The sequence below is a fragment of the Salmo salar genome, chromosome ssa28 (genome assembly GCF_905237065.1).
Source record: "Salmo salar chromosome ssa28, Ssal_v3.1, whole genome shotgun sequence".
Classification (NCBI taxonomy): Eukaryota; Metazoa; Chordata; class Actinopteri; order Salmoniformes; family Salmonidae; genus Salmo; species Salmo salar.
Window position 1 is genome coordinate 7,911,944 of NC_059469.1, and position 18,725 is coordinate 7,930,668.

Genomic DNA, 18,725 nt, shown 5'->3' on the forward strand with positions numbered 1-18,725 from the left:
ACTGTAATAAACAAGTTGGAGATACAGTTGGAGGTGTGTGTGTGTGAGTGTGTGTGTGTGTGTGTGTGTGTGTGTGTGTGTGTGTGTGTGTGTGTGTGTGTGTGTGTGTGTGTGTGTGTCAGTGTGATGGGGAGAAAAATAAGAGAGAGCGAGATAATTGATGGCAGGAGCAGAAGGGAGAACGCCGCTTGAGCGTGACGTGGAAACACCACTGTTGTTTTTCTCCCGCAGTTTTCTATCTCGAGCCATGAATGTTCTCTCTGTTCAGAAGTCTCTCTTGATCAATCAGTGATTAATTCATGACTAACCATTAATCACCTTAGATTCTCTGCAAATACTGTATCACACCGACAGTCATTATCATAGAAAATTGGGTAATGACTCGGATGTTGCCGCCGTATTCCGTGAGTCCTCTCCGGTATTCAGACAGTGAGTGCGCGCTGTCCAAGGTGCTGCAGCAGAGCGGCCCCGCCCATCCTCTCCTCATCTTCTCTTCCCTTCATCGTCCACGTGATGCACGGAGCAGCAGACTGCACCTTCGCCTCCTCCGTAGAGAGAGAGAGAGAGATGCGTTTGGTTCCACTGGTCTGTTTGATCGAGAAGAGGCTGTGATTGTTTCGGTAGGCCTATCTAACAGGTATTTACCGGGAAAGGTTTGGTTGCACTCAGTATCTCCCCTCACAACGCGGTGATTGTTATCAGATGACAAGGAGAAAAATCGATGAGTAGCCACAACACCGACCAGAAGATGTGTGTAAGGTAGGCTGAGACATTTTTATCTCGGCGTGTGTGTGTGTGTGCCTGTGTGTGTATTGTATTAGGTCTTTGATGTAGACTATATATACCTATTTAATTAGAATAGCCTTATATGGGCGTTTTCTCGCAGCAGTGTTTTTGGTGTATGGATTCTTTAGCACAGGTGAGGTAGATGCAAACGCGGAGTAACGGGTGAGTTCGAGCTCACAGGAGGAGAGGAATAGCCTACGCACGCACGCACACACACACACGGAGACTCTTAGGAGGGCGAGAGGAGAGAGGAATGGCCGTTGATCGATAATCGATATTTAAACCTGCTCTCATCTCACCGCGTCTTTCAATACTGTGATTTGGAACCCTAATCTCAACCACATCGCTAGAGAGACAGCCGCCGGAGCGGTGTGAGGCGCCTTTTTCCCCCATGGTGTGAAAAAGGGGATAATTCGATAAACAAGGCGCATTTGAGTCATCCTCCGCATCGCACGAGAAACCGTTCTTTGTGGCGCTTCCGAGTCCCTTGCGGAGGCACGAGGTGGTCATGTTGGAATGTCTTTTACCGTCAGTGAGGTAAAACGTAAAGAACGTTGTAGACATTAAGGTAATGAGTCGAGCTGAAATGATCCCGTTCTACCTGACTGACAATAAGTTCTATACAGCACATGAAATGCATCTGAATATTCTGTATCTTTCTGAAAAGACACACTGGTATATCACATGGTGGTGGTGATAGGAGGACTGTCTGGAAAGACTGTGAGAGAGAGAGAGAGAGAGAGAGAGAGAGAGCGTTTCCATGCATGTATCTGACCCAGGGTGATAGTGCTGTCTTTTCCCTCTGTAGGTCACTGGAAAGAAAAGAGTGATGACGCGACAGTGAGGGACACACTCACAGTGCTCAACCGACAAGCCCCGCTGATAGAGACAAAAAAAAGAGGGGGAGATGCTCTGATAGCCTCTCTCTGTTTACGGTGTGTGACAGTGTATGACCATATTCTCCCTCTCTCTGAGGGGAACGGGCACTAACGAAGACACCGACATGGTTCTCACACTGCACCTCTCATTTCTCTAACACACACACACACCATTGAAGGAAGACAGTGGAGGAGGAACGAGGAGAGACGGGACGAGAAGATAGAAGACCAAAATTGGGAACACTTGGACCTCTATAAGGAGCCAGCTCCCTCACTTGACTGGCAGACAGAGGAACGCCTATGGAGGGTGTAGGGTGCTACTAACAGGGCTAAGAAGACTGTAGGGTGCTAGTAAGGGCCCTAGGAAGACTGTAGGGTGCTACAAAGGGCCCTAAGAAGATTTAAGGGTGCTCTCAAGGATGTTTGCGCCATGCGCTGTAGAGTAGTTCGTGCTGCCCAGCTCTAGCCTTTGTGTCTGCGTGTGTGTGCGTTGTGTGTATGTGTTTGCGCGTGTGTGTGATGGCGGTGTGTGTGTGGGCCGCGGCCCCTCTGCTGTGTGTCTGGCTGTGCCTCTGTAGCCTTGGGGGATCCAGAGGGGAGGTGCTAGAGTTTGGGGGGGGTTTCGGGACAGTGGGGGCGGTTCCCGGTGTGGAACGCGTGCTGCGAGAGCATCCTGTCGTTCAGCGTTCGAACTCACAGTGAGGACGGACTGCTGCTTTACTTTGACGACGAAGGATTCTGCGACTTCCTGGAACTATTGTTGCTACGCGGGAAACTCCGCCTACGATTCTCCATCTTCTGCGCCGAGCCGGCAGAGGTGAGTTCCGGGGTCGCCGTGAGTGACGGACACTGGCATGCGGTTCGTGTGAAACGGGACTGGAGGAACACAAGCCTTGAGGTGGATGGAAGGATGGAGGGATGGGCGGAGGTGAAGAGCAAACGGAGAGACATGACAGTGTTTAGCCACACCTTTATGGGTGGGGTTTCCCCAGAGCTCCACGCCTCCCCTCTCCGCCTCACTTCCCCTGGCGTCAGAGACCACGCCCCCTTTGCTGGCTGGCTCACTGAGGTGACCGTCAATGGATCGGCGGTTGTAATGGAAGGATCGGAGGGCGTTACCGTGGGGGGAGACGGGTGTGGACCGGACCACGTGTGTCAGAATGGAGGGGTGTGTTCTGTCGTCGAGCAGAAGAACGTTTGTGACTGTACCGACACCGGCTACAAAGGCAACGACTGCAGCGAAGGTAAGGCCTTACCCTAACCCTACCTTGAAACATTGTGATTTTATCTCGCACACACATTTAAAAACACACACACAGGGCCGGCTCTAGCCTTTTGGGGGCCCTAAGCGATATTTGGTTGAGTGGTGCCCTACCAAGTGGCAAACAAAATAATTGTGTCCCCCCTCTTGATGCGAAAAATGTTGCAGTTTTAAAGCAAGTTTTCTGCAGTTCTACACATTTTGCCATGGGACGGAGAGAACATTTAGCAATTCTATAACACATTTCATGCAATTCTACTTATTTTGCCATTGGGCAGAGAGACATTTTTGCTGTTTGAAAGACAATTTTATGCAATTCTACACATTTTGCCATGACTTATGCCATGTAAATGATATCTGAATGAGAGTGACTAACAAAATCAATGGGGGCCCCCTGGAGGTCAGGGTCCCTGGGCAAGTGCCTGACGTGCCTGATCGGTATTCAGGCATGATTACTACAAGTTTAGATAACTGACTAGACTAACTTACCAATGTAAAAATTGTTAGCTGACATGGCTAAAAATTGCTGATGCACAACCAAATTTCCAATCTTGTGTATTCTACTATTCTAACTCTCAATAGTAAGTTGAGACCCCGACGGAGGCCCTAAGCGACCGCTTATGTCGCTTATGCCAAGAGCCAGCCCTGTGCACACATACACACAGACCTCCCCCACACACAGATTTAAACTACTGGTGTCCTCTGTTATTTGTAGTATTTAGTGCAGAACATTGAAACCCATATCTTTACTATGAGTGTTACATAGTGAATCACAGCACCAGCCATTCTCCCTGTCCTATACGGTGGTGGTCAGTAGACCCTAGTGGTGGTTAGTAGATCTTAGTGGTGGTCAGTAGATCCTAGTGGTGGTCAGTAGATCCTAGTGGTGGTTAGTAGACTCTAGTGGTGGTCAGTAGACCCTAGTGGTGGTCAGTAGACCCTAGTTGTGGTTAGTAGATCCTAGTGGTGGTCAGTAGATCCTAGTGGTGGTTAGTAGATCCTTGTGGTGGTTAGTAGATCCTAGTGGTGGTCAGTAGATCCTAGTGGTGGTTAGTAGATCCTAGTGGTGGTCAGTAGATCCTAGTGGTGGTCAGTAGATCCTAGTGGTGGTTAGTAGATCCTAGTGGTGGTCAGTAGATCCTAGTGGTGATCAGTAGATCCTAGTGGTGGTTAGTAGATCCTAGTGGTGGTCAGTAGATCCTAGTGGTGGTCAGTAGATCCCTGTGGTGGTTAGTAGATCCCAGTGGTGGTTAGTAGATCCTTGTGGTGATGGGTTGTGTTCAGAAACAAGTCTGTTTGTGTTCATCAGCTCCCTGTGTGTGTGTTTGTGTGTGTGTGCGTGTGCGCGTGCGGGCGTGCGTCTTTAGTCTGAGATCTAGGCCCCTCCTTTGTCTCCATAGCAACCCTGTCCCCTTTCTGCTGAACAAGTTACCATGGAGACAGCAGGGCTCTGAAAGAGAGACTCAGTTACATATGCTGCCCTATGCCTCCATCCCTCTACCTATTTACCTATCACACCCTCGATTTATCCCTCTTTACAGTTTCATCCTTCTCTAATAGGTTGGTCAATCGATCAAAAAATTGTTGATTCATTTGGATTAATTGGTTGGTAAATCTCGGTTGGAAACGTGGTATGTTGTTGTGTCATAAGAACATGAAATGTGTGGCGAGTGTAGTGTGTTGATTAGTGTGTTGGGTGTTGGAAAGAAGGCAAGTGACATATGTTGGCGCGCCAATTGTTTTGACAGTGCTGCAGCACGGAGCACATTTTCGAACACCGGGACTGAAGGTGAAATTGATGTCACATTGCTTAAACCTATCCAATTAATTCAGATCAACGGGTAGGCACTGCTACCAGCCCTTTAATTAGTGAAAACCAAGCTATTAGCCTTTTCTTTTCAGTAATTAAAGGCACAGCGCAGTCAAAAACGTGTTTTTTTTCCTGTGTTATATACATATTTCCACAGTATGAGGTTGGAAGAATATTGTGAAAGTGTGAAAATTAGGATCATTCCGTTTTAGTGTAAAAGCTGTTTGAAAAGACCGCCTGAAATGTCATCTTGTTTTGGTGGGATGGAGTTTTGACCTGCCTGGTGACATCACCAGTTAATAGTTCTAAACCTCTCTGCCAATAACAGCTAGTTTTCAGTTTTCCCCTCCCCCCACTCCCAGACAGTCCTAGCAAAATTATTGCTTGAGAAAATACTCTTTACTAAGAAGCTACTTATTTTCTTTTTGACCATATTATTTGAAAACAATCACAGTAAGGTACTTTATTGTTACCCAGAAATGATTCAATATTGAGATAAAAAACGGCTGCATTGGACTTTTAATAAGGGACAGAGGAAAGGGATGTTTGGTTCCGAAGACACACACACACACACACACACACACACACACACACACACACATACACACTCCAGTACTGACCCCAGCATGTTTCCCCCCTGCACTGCTGTTTTCTATCATCAGTTACCCGTTATCATTGATCTATTCATTTACTGCAATGGTCAATGTGTGTGTGTGTCTGAGTGTAAGTAAGCGTGAGTGTGAGTATGTGTGTGTGTGTGTGTGTGAGAGAGAGAACATGTGCGTGTATTCTGTGCTCTGGTACAGGAGGCTATAAGGTAAGTTCTGGGTGAATAAATGCTCCAGATTCCAAACACACAGGTAGGAGCGTCCGCTTTCATCCACCCTGGCCACTGTGTGTGCGCTTGGTTTGGGGCAATTCAGTCGATTCCGTGTATTGAAATTCAAGTAATGTATTGAAAATCGACTATTGTGGAGGATTCTTCAATGAATTGAATTTCGATTAACTTCCTGAATTGAATAAATTGGCCGCAACCCTGACGTGTGTGTGTGTGTGTGTGTGTGTGTGTGTGTGTGTGTGTGTGTGTGTGTGTGTGTGTGTGTGTGTGTGTGTGTGTGTGTGTGTGTGTGTGTGTGTGTGTGTGTGTGTGGAAGAATATATGGCTATCAGTGCCACATGGTGATGTCTAGGTGGATCTGCATGTGTGTAACCAAGGTAATGGTGTGGGTGTGCATCTGTCTACCCATGGTAACAGACGGCTGTGCATGGCGTGTTAATGAATGTCTGTCTCTCTCTCTCCTTCGTCTGGACGCTCCCAGAACACTACAACCCAGGTGGGTCTCTCTCACTCGCTTTCTCTCATCCCCCTCTCTTCCTCTTTATACCTATCCCATTCCTTCTTCCATGTCTGATTTGGGCACCGAAAGGTGTGTGGGTTGTGTGTGTGTAGGTTGTGTGTGTGTGCTGTATGTGGGTTGCAGTCATACGGTAAGTAGACTCCCTTCATAGACAAATAAGTAGATCCATTCATGGATATATACCGGAGGTTTCAAGTGGCTCTCCACTCAAAGATAGAAACGGGCAGTGTAGTAATAAGGTTTGAGAAGAGGTTCGAGACCCGACAGTGTAATAATAAGGTTTGAGAAGAGGTTAGAGACCGACAGTGTAATCATAAGGTTTGAGAAGAGGTTAGATACCGACAGTGTAATAATAAGGTTTGAGAAGAGGTTAGAGACCGACAGTGTAATAATAAGGTTTGAGAAGAGGTTCGAGACCCGACAGTGTAATCATAAGGTTTGAGAAGAGGTTAGAGACCGACAGTGTAATAATAAGGTTTGAGAAGAGGTTAGAGACCGACAGTGTAATAATAAGGTTTGAGAAGAGGTTAGAGACTGACAGTGTAATAATAAGGTTTGAGAAGAGGTTAGAGACCGACAGTGTAATAATAAGGTTTGAGAAGAGGTTAGAGACCGACAGTGTAATAATAAGGTTTGAGAAGAGGTTAGAGACCGACAGTGTAATAATAAGGTTTGAGAAGAGGTTAGAGACCGACAGTGTAATAATAAGGTTTGAGAAGAGGTTCGAGACCCGACAGTGTAATAATAAGGTTTGAGAAGAGGTTCGAGACCCGACAGTGTAATAATAAGGTTTGAGTAGAGGTTAGAGACCGACAGTGTAATAATAAGGTTTGAGAAGAGGTTAGAGACCGACAGTGTAATAATAAGGTTTGAGTAGAGGTTAGAGACCGACAGTGTAATAATAAGGTTTGAGTAGAGGTTAGAGACCGACAGTGTAATAATAAGGTTTGAGAAGAGGTTAGAGACCGACAGTGTAATCATAAGGTTTGAGAAGAGGTTAGAGACCGACAGTGTAGTAATAAGGTTTGAGAAGAGGTTAGAGACCGACAGTGTAATAATAAGGTTTGAGAAGAGGTTCGAGACCCGACAGTGTAATAATAAGGTTTGAGAAGAGGTTCGAGACCGACAGTGTAATAATAAGGTTTGAGAAGAGGTTAGAGACCGACAGTGTAATAATAAGGTTTGAGAAGAGGTTCGAGACCCGACAGTGTAATAATAAGGTTTGAGAAGAGGTTAGAGACCGACAGTGTAATCATAAGGTTTGAGAAGAGGTTAGAGACCGACAGTGTAATAATAAGGTTTGAGAAGAGGTTAGAGACCGACAGTGTAATAATAAGGTTTGAGAAGAGGTTCGAGACCCGACAGTGTAATAATAAGGTTTGAGAAGAGGTTCGAGACCGACAGTGTAATAATAAGGTTTGAGAAGAGGTTAGAGACCGACAGTGTAATAATAAGGTTTGAGAAGAGGTTCGAGACCCGACAGTGTAATAATAAGGTTTGAGAAGAGGTTAGAGACCGACAGTGTAATAATAAGGTTTGAGAAGAGGTTAGAGACCGACAGTGTAATAATAAGGTTTGAGAAGAGGTTAGAGACCGACAGTGTAATAATAAGGTTTGAGAAGAGGTTAGAGACCGACAGTGTAATAATAAGGTTTGAGAAGAGGTTAGAGACCGACAGTGTAGTAATAAGGTTTGAGAAGAGGTTAGAGACCGACAGTGTAATAATAAGGTTTGAGTAGAGGTTAGAGACCGACAGTGTAGTAATAAGGTTTGAGTAGAGGTTAGAGACCGACAGTGTAATAATAAGGTTTGAGAAGAGGTTAGAGACCGACAGTGTAGTAATAAGGTTTGAGTAGAGGTTAGAGACCGACAGTGTAATAATAAGGTTTGAGAAGAGGTTCGAGACCGACAGTGTAATAATAAGGTTTGAGAAGAGGTTAGAGACCGACAGTGTAATAATAATAATACATTTGATTTGATACCCTAGGACAAATACAAGATACCCTAGGACAATTACAAAATACCCTTGGACAATTACAAGATACCCTAGGACAATTACAAGTATAAATGTAATAAAATAGCAAATATAAACATGACATAACTAAGGTCAAAGTGCAAAAAAGCAGCATGGCACCAAAGAATAAACAAACAATTCAGGGGATAAAAAGAAAGGTCATCGGAAGGCAGTTGAAATAACGAGGCTGACTAACTCAGCACCCCCTTCACGAATGAGAGATACAATATTTTCGTTTTTTAAACGGATAAGAGGGCAAGACCAGTGTACATAGTGTGTGTGGGTGTATGTGTGTGCGTGCGTGATTCCGCACTTATTTGATATATGTAGAAGCTACACACACATATACACCAACATGAGCAGACAACAAGTTTAAACATGGTGTGTGTCTTAGACGTGTGGGTGGAAGGGTTTGTTGTAAAACCCTCTCTACCAGCTGTTGGTGCTCCACACAGATCAAGGGTGCGTTCAAAAAGACTTTCATTTGCAGTGAACTGTCAGCTTGTAACAGTTACAGTTGAACGATTTGAATGAACGTTCCCAAATTTTCCAGGAATGCGTCACTAGGTAAGGATAACTCTGTTAGTGTCTACAATTTATTTGTCTACAATTTCCAAATTGTAATTTATGTCTACAATTTAAGTAGCTCCAATTTCCAAATTATAATTGATTTGTCTAGAACTTAAGTATCTACAATTTCCAAACTGAGAATCACTGTGCTATTCTAACTATATACAGTATTTAATAGACAGACTACTTTTTTATCTTATGTTCACCGCACACTAGCATCACTGTGAGCTAATGTTAGCAACGGTCGCTATCATGATTGTGTGTGAGTGTGTGTCTATGTGTGTATGTTTGAGCGTGTGTGTGTCGGCACATGTGTGTGCCTGGGTGTGTATGTATGTGTGTGTGTGGACAAAATCACGTCATGCTCCTCTGCTGTGCTGACTGTGCTCTTGTCTTCCTTTAAGGTCTGGCTCACCTGATGATCGGCGACCAAGGTACGACCTATTACATCATTATGACATCACTTCCCGTTCCCCCCCCACCTCCCCACCCCCACCACACCCCTCACCCCAAACCTCATCATTGCCGGACCCTAGACGCTGATCCAAGGTCAGGTTTGATTTTTTGTCTATATTGGGTTATTTTGGGTATATTAGGATATGGAGAGGCTTAACTGATCCCAGATGTGTGGTTAAGGTGAGGATATGGGTTTAGTGTAAGGATATGAACTGATCCTAGATCAAGGTCTGGTTCCATGGATGGTTTGTTGTGTGTGCGTGTGCGCATGTGTGTGTGTGTTAGTGATGCGTGGGTTGACTCATAACCCGCAGTCCCCCTGGTTATATCTGCGGGTTTAGGGTCATGAAATATGGCGTGGATGAAGGGCGGGTGGGTGGCGGGCAGGCGGGTTGAATAAAGAGAAAATAATACATTAAAATGTCATAAATGTATCATTCTTGTGCAGTTCATATCTATAGGCTACATTGAGGTTTTTATTTCATTATTTTGATTTGCCTTTAGTGCGTAACCTAAGCCTAAGCTTTAGGGCCTAACAGTACGCTCGCCAAATACACAGCAATTGCAAAATGGTTTTTGGAACTTGGGCAGAAAAGGTTAACGTTAATCCACTGAGGCAAATAGGCCAATGTCGGAGTTTAATTCAATAAGAGAAAAGCTGCGAAATGTAGAGTTGAAAATAAAGAGGAGGGCCAGAACAGTAGGTAGCCTAATGTATGGGGAAGAAGTGGTAAAAGAGGATGATTGCGGTGGGTTAAATGGAATAGTAACTGAAATCTGGACACTGACTGTAGTTCTATAACCTCTCACATAGCCTAATATAATATTAACTCCTGCAGAATTATGCATTTCTTGCAGTAAAATGATACACCAAATGTACATTTTGACTCGGGAACAGGAGTGGAGAAATATGATTTATTTCAGCATCTTGAGAGAATGACTGCACGGTTAGGGACCGTCTGTAAAAGTGCTATCGTTATCAGCATCATAAAAGCTGATAGTATTTCAACCATAAAATATGCATCCAAGCCGAACTGAATTCTTATCAGAAACATGTCGGGTAGTTTTCACAGCTTTTAATTTCCTTAAAACCGGTCAAAGGGAAAATCGTTCCATTTTTGAATTTTTTTTGAATTTTCTCCCCGGTCTCTAAATGTCTTTGCTGCATGAGAGAAGCAGAGATGAAAGAAAACATTTTACCGATGTCAACTAGATTCAAGGCTTCATTCTATCGGTTTATGACATTATTCTGGTGAGCGAAGGTTTATTTAGTATTCTAGGGCAACAAGTAATGACAGAAGAGAAGCTGCATGTATTTAATTGCAGACAAGTTGACTAACAAATAGCCACCGCAAATAAAATGTCTTAAATTAAAAGCAGGAACATAGGCTTATCTAAAAGGCCTGTCAGAAAATTACTCCGCCATCTCTGTACAGCGCATTTTCTATATTTGCGGCTTAGGGTCGGGTTCGGACCTCAGATTTTCACTCTATCACATATAGTCGGGCGGTTGCGGATGGGTTATTAGAAATTGCGGGGGGTGCGAATGAACAAACAGCTGACCTGCGCATCACTAGTGTGTGTGTGTTGTTGCGGCTTGTATGTCTGTTGCAGGTTGTTGGTGCCTCATCCTAACCCCTCCCTGCAGTAATCCTTTCCCCTCCCATTGCCTGCCTCCTGCACATGGGAACTCCCCTCTTATTGGCCAGTTCTCTGTTCATGTCGTTTTTAACAGTGTATTAAAACAAACAAAAGTGTATAAAAGCAGTGCTGTCAAACACACCGCTGTAGCTCTGTCCTGTCTGTAAAGGCACATGACAACTACACAAACACACCACTACTACTTGTATTACTTATACTACTATTACCACTGCTCACTTTAGTGGTACTGTACTGTACTACAACACACCAATTCAGACTCAGAGGTAATCAAACACAGTTTGGAATGCATCAGTGACAGAATTGAGTAGTTTGTATCTCTTACATTCTAAACCTTCATACAGCAGACTGTAGTTGGTGGTGGGAGTGCTGCTTAGCTTGCAGTGTGGTACTCATAGAGATATCTATAATACGATACGGTGTAATAGTGTTCTAAAAAACTCGTATTCTGCTCCATTGGGAGTATTTTGGTCTTGTTTGACGCCAGTGCTGCTTTTCTACCTTTTCAAAATGGTTCCCCTTTGCTTTCTTAGTTTCACACAACCAACTTACTCTCTCCCTCCTTCCCTCCTCCCTCTTTCCCTTTCTCTCTTCAATATCTGACTGTAGGAAAGCTCAGAGGTATACGATTCCTTCTTGCTTATGGCTATGTATGGCTATGAGCTCGAATGTATGGCGGTGAGCTATACTGAATGGCTACACACTGTAATAATGTAAGATGCTGTACGTGTGTAGAATTGGAATGTTTCTTTGTCCATGTAGCTGCTGTACACGCAGGTGGTGCGTGCGCGCGTGTGTGTGTGTGTGTGTGTGTGTGTGTGTGTGTGTGTGTGTGTGTGTGTGTGTGTGTGTGTGTGTGTGTGTGTGTGTGTGTGTGTGTGTGTGTGTGTGTGTGTGTGTGTGTGTGTGTGTAATGTAAAAGGAGTCAGAGGGGGCTGAAGTGGTGGTCGGCTCAGAGTAAAGAAGCTTTCTGAAGCTGACTATCTGAAATGTGTTTCTCTGAAGAAGCGGGGGAGGGGGGGATTGTCTGCGGGTGTGAGAGAGGGGAGGGCTAGATAAAGAGCGAGAGAAGAAGTGAGAGAGAGAGAGAGAGAGAGAGAGAGAGATAGAGAGAGAGAGAGAGAGAGAGATGTTAAGTCCTTAGATGTCTAGGGTCTGTATCTCCAAAGTGCCAGTCAGTCAGTCAGTCCTGCTCCAGTCAAACTCACTCTGACATCAGTATGTGCGTGCATGCATTCAGGCATGTGACTGGTGTCTGTCTCATTGGTCCCAAGGAAATGAAGTGTTTTGGATGTTGTTAAGAAGACTACTCTCGTGTCATGATGCACAACTCAAGTGTGTAATTACATTCAGCTATCTAGACAGTATATCAAACACAAGCAAGACACAGACACGCATTCTAATTAGCGATCTGATGTTATTTTTTTGAATAAACATTGCAAACATTGGCTAAGCAGGAGGCAGACAGGCAGTCAAAGTAGTAGTGGCTAGTAGCTACGATACGGCAACAGCTCCAACGATTAGCTAACATCATCACACAAAATGCAATGTGTAAGGGCTACGTCCTGCTTGTGCAACTGCAATATCCGTTACAACAGACAGAGAAGGTTTATTTCAGCTTTATGAGACAGTAATACAAACCCCATCTCCCCTCACTGAATTTCATTCCTTCATTCATTCATTACGATTACAGGAACATTCACTTTTTACAGTATATACAGCCAATTTTATGGTATTGTACTGTTTCCTTACGCAGTACTTGCTTTGATACTGTGTTTAGATTACAGTAGGTGTACTGCAATATGAAATAGAGTAACTTACCACTAGCTGCCTGTAAGTTACTGTCAAATTCATGGCAAACCCTTTACAGTGTGGCTGTGGTTAGCTAGTATAGGTGTGTGTGTGTGTGTGTGTGTGTGTGTGCTACAGAGAGGACAAACCAAACCATATCATCACACAACAAGCGTTCTCTAAACATGACCTTTGAGACACACACACATGCTCACAGACACACACACACAAATAACCTTTATCAAGTGCCTTCTTTCTGTGTGTGTTGTGTGTAAATATGCATGAGTAAGGCTGCCTGTGTATTTTCTTCACGGTATGTGTGTGTACATGCATATGTGTGTGTGTGTGTGTGTGTGTGTGTGTGTGTGTGGGGGAGGGGGGGGTATGCACTGCAGGCGCGTGAGTCGGTATGTGTTAAGAGGGAGGTGGATTGTGACTCATCATTTTTGACTCATAAAGCGTTGGCAATCAAAGGAACTCATTTTACACACACACACACACTCACTCACTCACACACACACACACTACTAACCCTCACCACTACATAGACCATACACACACCAGACCGACAGAGAGAGGGGGAGGACAGAGAGAGGGGGAGGACGAGAGAGGGCAATGGAGAAAGGGGAAAAGAAAGAGGGGGATGTATAGGGAAGTGTTTCAGAGAAGCAGAAAGAAAGAATAATGCAATTGGGAGATAAGGGGGAGAGGAAAGGTCAGAGATAGAAAATAAATGGGCAGAGCCCTGATGTACCTGAGAGAGACAGAACAGCCCTTCTGATACGAAGGGGGAGAGGGGATAGACAAGGTACAGTATTTATCTGGGCAGAGATAGTCTACACCAGTCTATACACCATAGAATAGCAGGCTTGGCTGTCCTATTTGGCTGGCCTCCCAAACACACACAGACACAAACACAAACATGTACTGTACTTATGATGCATCCACATAGGCAACTCATGGATGTCATTGTTTTCATTTAAACATCGACAGCGAATTCAACCGAGGCAGGTGGAAACAATAATACAATAAACGTGTTGCTGATGTTTTATTCTCAGGATATGTTTAGTAGAGCTTTCAGGTGATAAGAAAAAAGGTTTTCTTATCTTTTCCCAGTCAATGAATCTGTGTATGGAATTTAGAAATACTATGTTATAACATTCATCTGTCATCTGGCTACTTACTACCTACGGCAGCTTCATCTTCCCTGTTGTTTCCCTTACTTCCTTTGTGCTAGCTAAATAGCTAGTTACTGGGCATAAAGGTAAAGTTCTGTTTCATGGCTGACATAGCTAGCCCCCAACTAACTCACAACGTTATTGTAATTTAGAATATTAGCAAGGTTTAATTTGGGCCAAGTGCCTAACCAATAGACCTTATTCACACAGGGGATTGTATTTTTTAAAACAACTAAATTGTTGCCTATGTGGGTGCAGCATCATTCATTGCACTTGTCAGTTGCAACTAGGCCAGCTGAAGTAGCCAGACCATTAATTATAAACTCATTCTGTTATTGATGCCCATTCCGAAGCGGTTTCTGACTTTATCATCATTTCTTAATGACCTGCGTTAAGGGGGTGTGTGTGTGTGTGTGTGTGTGTGTGTGTGTGTGTGTGTGTGTGTGTGTGTGTGTGTGTGTGTGTGTGTGTCTGCGTGTGTGTGTGAGTCTTGGGATAAAACTGATCTTATCCAGCTTAAGACAAAACACTGGGCTCTAACTGGAGAGATTGTCATGGCAACAGAGAGAGAGAGAGAGAGAGAGAGAGAGAGAGGTGGGGGGGTTTGAGACTAGGGGTAAAAAGAAACAAGGCTATAGGTGACATAGACCAGTCTGTAGGTGTTAAATAGTGCTAGAAGCTAGTGTGCACTATATATTTTAAGGGTTTTAGTTTCAGGGTGGGAGGTAGCCTAGCGGTTAGAGCGTTGGGCTAGTAACCGAAAGGTTGCTGGTTTGAATAACCGAGCCGACAAGGTGAAACATCTTTTGATGTGCCCTTGAGCAAGGCACTTAACTCTAATTTGCTCCAGGGACGCCGTACTACTATGGCTGACCCTGTAAAACAACACATTTCACTGCACCTATCCGGTGTATGTGACAATAATATATATACACTACCAGTCAAAAGTTTTAGAACACCTACTCATTCAAGGGTGTTTCTTTATTTTTACTATTTTCTACATTGTAGAATAATAGTGAAGACATCAAAACTATGAAATAAAACATATGGAATCATGTAGTAACCAAAAAAGTGTTAAACAAATCAAAATATATTTGAGATTCTTCAAATAGCCACCCTTTGCCTTAATGACAGCTTTGCACACTCTTAGCATTCTCTCAACCAGCTTCACCTGGAATGCTTTTCCAACAGTCTTGAAGGAGTTCCCACATATGCTGAGCACTTGTTGGCTGCTTTTCGTTCACTCTGCGGTCTGACTCATCCCAAACCATCTCAATTTGGTTGAGGTCGGGGGATTGTGGAGGCCAGGTCATCTGATGCAGCACTCCATCACTCTCCTTCTTGGTCAAATAGCCCTTACACAGCCTGGGGGTGTGTTGGGTCATTGTCCTGTTGAAAAACAAATGATAGTCTCACTAAGCCCAAACCAGATGGGATGACGTATCGCTGCAGAATGCTGTGGTAGCCATGCTGTTTAAATGTGCATTGCATTCTAAATAAACCACAGACAGTGTTACCAGCAAAGTACACACACACCATAACACCTCCTCCTCCTCCATACTTTACGGTGGGAAATACACATGCAGAGATCATCTGTTCGCCCACACAGCATCTCACAAAGACACGGCGGTTGGAACCAAAAATCTCCAATTTTGGACTCCAGACCAAAGAACAAATTTCCACCGGTCTCATGTCCATTGCTCATATTTCTTGGCCCAAGCAAGTCTCTTATTCTTGTTGGTGTCCTCTAGTAGTGGTTTCTTTGCAGAAATTCGACCATAAAGGCCTGATTCACACAGTCTCCTCTGAACAGTTGATGTTGATATGTCTATTACTTGAACTCTGTGAAGCATTTATTTGGGCTGCAATTTCTGAGGCTGGTAACTCTAATGAACTTATCCTCTGCAGCAGAGGTAACTCTGGGCCTTCCATTCCTGTGGCAGTCCTCATGAGAGCCAGTTTCATCATAGCGCTTGATGGTTTTTGCGACTGCACTTGAAGAAACTTTCAAAGTTCTTGATATTTTCTGTATTGACTGACCTTTATGTCTTAAAATAATGATGGACTGTCGTTTTCTCTTTGCTTGTTTGAGCTGTTCTTGCCATAATATGGACTTGGTCTTTTACCAAATAGGGTATCTTCTGTATACCACCCCTACCTTGTCACAACACAACTGATTGGCTCAAATGCATTAAGAAGGAAAGAAATTCCACAAATTAACTTTTAATTAGGCACACCTGTTAATTGAAATGAATTCCAGGTGACTACCTCATGAAGCTGGTTGATAGAATGCCAAGTGTGTGCAAAGCTGTTATTAAGGCAAAGGGTGGCTATTTGAAGAATCTCAAATATAAAATATATTTACATTTTTTGGTTACTACATGATTCCATGTGTGTTATTTCATAGTTTTGATGTCTTCACTATTATTGTACAATGTAGAAAATAGTCAAAATAAAGAAAAATTCTTGAATGAGTAGGTGTTTTAAAACTTTTGACCGGTAATGTGTATATATTTTTTTCAAGAGGCGATTTGCCTGGCTACCCATCCACATCGCTCCGGCTAACTGATGTTTCGTCTCCACGATGAGTCTGGATTTGCCGCCCTCTCTAACGGTTTCTAGAATGTGAACACAGTCTCACCATTCTGATTGGTCCCAGAAACCGATGGGTTGGGCCTGCCTTCATGATGATGCCACCAACCTTGATACTCTGATTAGTTACATTTATTAGAGACCATCCAATCGCTGATGACTTTGTTTTACACAATGCCCCTCACTTTGAAGTCAAACAAACGACTTCTAGGATGGCCGTTTCAGACTGAATGTATGTAGCTGTCGATAGAGCAGTGGAAATAAATTCAGGGTGAATCGTCAGGCAACTAGGCCCTATGGTGTACGTGTTAAGGGGATAGGATATAAGTGTAAAGGGTTTAGGGTGTAACTTGGCTGTATGTACCAGACTGAAGGTTAATATCTGGAGTCTGCATGTATTAGCATACATTAGCATCACAGGCGGCTTGTGGCACATTAATTGGGGAGGACAGGCTCATTGTAATGGCTGGAATGGAATAAATGGAATGGTATCGAACACATGGTTTCCTTGTGTTTGATACCATTCCATTCAGTCATTGTTATGAGCCGTCCTCCCCTCACTAGCCTCCTGTGATTAGCATACATTCTAGAGCTGGACATCCATTTGTATGTGTGGGCGAGTGTCTCAACATATGCGTGTGCTAGTATGTACACATGGTGCATGTACGACGTGTAGACTTGTGTGTATATGCAGTATGTGTGCCCATTCATGTGTGTGTGCAGGCTGGAAGGAGCTGATAGAATAAGTGCATGGTTAGCTGAAATGAGATGCAGCGTGTTATCTCCACGACTACAGGACCACTACTGTGGATTTAGATACACCAGCATATGTCTCTCTCTCTCTCTTGCTCTCTCAGGTAGTGTTGTCAGCCTGCTGTTTCTCTATCCGCCATTTTGATTCAGTACAGCTGTCCCTGATAATGTACTGTTCACTCAATCACCCTCTCTCACAAACACACGCACGCACGCACATACACACACACACACACACACACACACACACACACACACACACACACACACACACACACACACACACACACACACACACACACACACACACACACACACACACACACACACACACACACACACACACACACACACACACACAGCTGTAGCCCTATTGCACAGGGTTACCATGGAAATGGCAAATGACTATGTGAGAGGCTGAGAAGGAGAGAAAAGAGCCACTACATCAGCTGCAGTGGGTGTGTGTGTGTGTGTGTGTGTGTGTATGTGTGTGTGTACGTGTGTGATAGAATAGTGAACTGGCCCACAGATCGATGTAGAGATGTTTTATGTCCTGCTGTCTGATCTAATGACATGACTGTAAATAAGAGCCAAAATGGCAGAATGGTTACCTGAAATCGAATGGCATGACTGTAAATTAGATCTAGAATGGTGGTGAAAGGGTCTGTGTTTTCTTCATTGTGAGAAATTGTCTCCTCTCACACTCAGCCCTGTCATTTGTGTGTGCGTCCGTGTGTTTCCTGCTCGCTCTCCCTCCACGGTAAAGACTCGCTGCAGGCTCTGAGTTGGTAATAGCTTTCCTGACTCAAATACACCAATATTTACACACGCACACACACACACGCACACACACACACACACACACACACACACACACACACACACACACACACACACACACACACACACACACACACACACACACACACTGGGAGGGACACGGTCACACCCATGATGACATGCTGGCAAAGACATTTCTGTTCCCATTTATATCCTGGCACACATACTGGCATACAATTGATTCTATTATGCAAAATGATATTCTATATAAGAATGTTAAATGATATTCTATATAAGAATGTTCAATTATATTCTTATCGCTCCATTGTATTGTATTGTATTACATTGTAGATCGTTACATTCTATTGTAGTCAGTAGTGACGTGTAGAGGATGCTGCCAGTGCCAGAGGCTCAGGGGGTTGCCTTAGATACTGCTGGAAGGAGGACGGGAGAGGAGGGAGGTGTGAGAGATAACAGAGAGAGTGATAGAGGAAGCGGGGAAGGATGACTCGGAGAGGGGAATTGGTGTGAAAGAAAGATAGATAATGTTGCCTCACTCATCTCTTTCCGGTGTGTCTGTGTGTGGTTGTGTGTGCATGTGTGTGAGATGTGTGTCTACCTGCATGCGTGTGTATGTGTGTGATATACAATGAGATAGTCCAGTGTCCTTGAGGGTCATTAAAGGTGGACATGGTAAGTAGCTATATTGGCTTGAAGCTGTCTGAGCTGTGGTTGGCTGTTCTGGCTGTTTGCGCTACTGGGCTGGCATGGCTAGTTGCTGATAGGTGCTTAAGAACACATCACTTCAAACTACACAGCATTCCTCTGTTAACAAGATG

General features: G+C 44.0%; 1 pseudogene; it reads left to right on the forward strand.

Annotated features, from left to right (window-relative positions):
• Window positions 1-426: 426 nt before the first annotated feature.
• Window positions 427-18,725, forward strand: part of LOC106589402 (neurexin-1a-like) — a 95,910-nt pseudogene continuing 77,611 nt past the window's right edge.